A 2,160-nucleotide genomic window follows, 5' to 3' on the forward strand; every position below is an offset into this window, starting at 1 on the left:
AGGTAGAAAAATTCTAAACTTAATTATGATGATGATTGTACAACTCTGCTTGATATGATTGAAATATTGAATTGTGTGGTATGTGGATTAAGTGCCAATACATCTTAAAAAAAAAACTTACAGCTTCAGAAATCCCAGATATGAGTTGGAATTGACTTAATAGCTTTGTGTATGATACCCACAACATGAATGAATACCACAAACATTATGCAAAGCAAAATTGTCCAAGTACAGAAGAACATGTATGACATTCTAGAACAGGCAAAACTAATGCATAGTGATAGAGAGTGGATCAATAGTTTCCTAGGGTCATAGCTGGAAGAAAATACTGACTACACAAGGGTATAAGGGTGGTTCATGGAAACAATGTTCTACATCCTGTTTTGTGGATACCAGATGGGGCCGTTGTGAGCAGCCATCTAAGATGTCACTGTTGGTCTCTCCAAGTCTGGGAGAAAAGAGAAAGGAGGATTGAAGATGCATGGAAATAATCAGGCCTTCGTAACTTTTAGTACAGCAGAATGACTAACTGCTCTAAAACGATCACAGCACAAGGGCCTGGATAGTGTGGGAGAAAAATATTGAACAAGCCTCAACATTATACAAAAGGCCAGGTTTACTGGTCAGTTAGAAACAGGTGGAACACCCAAGGCTATTACATTTAGTCATCCTCCAGGCATGAAAGATGAACTCACCCGGATGACTCAGTTTTACATCAAAGAAGATAAGTCTCTGGAGGGAACAATACCACCCTGGAACAGTAGGCCACTGGGTCAAGGGGGCAGCATTTAACCAGGGGTGGGTTTTGGAAGGGCTGAGAAAAGGTAGGAACAGAGACAAGAAGCACAGAGAAGAAGCAGAAAGGTCATGTTGCATGGTAGGGCTTGCAGTCAGATGACAGGAAACAAAATGGTAAAGAATTGTGTAACAGAAAGCTGACTTACACTGCAGACTTCCATTCAATTCACAGTAAAAAGTTTCTCTTTAAAAAAACATGAGGAAATGTTTTGAGATGATAGAAATACTCTATGTCATTCAGTGATGCTTACATGGAGTTATAAATGTGTCAGAATTCCATTAACTATATGCTTAAAATGGGTGCTTTTGTTTTATTACCATTATGCCTCAATAAAATTGATTTTAAGAAATAAAACACTAGGCCTACTATGTATAAACCATAGGATTTTGATCAAATGATGGCTTTTCATTGGCCACCATGATCAGTTAAGACACCCAAAGACCCATGTATATTCCACCGGAGAATTATATCTCCCTACAAGGAAGTGCAGAGTCACCAACACCTTTTCAAGTAACTGTTTTGATTGAAGACATCACAAAGCCTGTCCTGGCGACTTTGGCTACCACATACCCCACAAATGGTTTCTTTTCCACTCACTGCCGGCTGCCTGCCAGTCACCCAGTGAGGCAGCCAGCACACCTAACAAGTTGGCCCATCACCACGTTTAAAATATACAAGGAGAACGTAGGCATTTCCAAACACTGAGCTGGGAAGGAAAACCTCCCTCACTGGTTTTCCCAACACCCGCTTGCAGGAGCCAACTGCTGTCATTTTTTTCCTTTGCCTCTCAAGGGCAACCTGACAGGGACCACGTTTCAAAAAGCTCCTCTCACATTGAGCCCGAGAGCTGTGGTATTTTAATAGCCCTTCCCAGTCCCTCCTCTGGGAACATATCATTATGTGATCATGAGTGATGGGCAAACCTCACTAGGTTTCCAGGTTTGAGTCGGAGCCACAAGTTGAAAAGGACTCCTTTTAAACAAATAAAAATCTTCCCTATTCCACCCACCCCCCTACCTGCCCCCAATTTGTTTTCTTTGCTTGGTTGCTTCTGATCAGCTTGGGTGTGCTCCCCAGCCTTTCCCCGCTTTTCAACACAGAAAGAAGGGAAGGGAAGGCAATAGGGCAGGGAGCATGAGTCTGCCACTGGTATCTCACGTGGCAAGGCTGCTCTCTCTTGTAGTGCCCTTTAACAAATGTGATTGTCATCAGGCCCCCGATATCACTATGTCAGAACCTAGTGATTGAATGTTCAGTGTTCCCATGATGACCTTTTGGGGATGCCTAGAGATGGTGGTGCAAATGGTTAAACACACCAACTACTAGCTGAAAAGTTGGTCGTTTGAACCTATCCAGAGGCA

The sequence above is a fragment of the Echinops telfairi genome, unplaced genomic scaffold (genome assembly GCF_000313985.2).
Source record: "Echinops telfairi isolate 266 unplaced genomic scaffold, ASM31398v2 ScPeMD7_5592;HRSCAF=6446, whole genome shotgun sequence".
Classification (NCBI taxonomy): domain Eukaryota; kingdom Metazoa; phylum Chordata; class Mammalia; order Afrosoricida; family Tenrecidae; genus Echinops; species Echinops telfairi.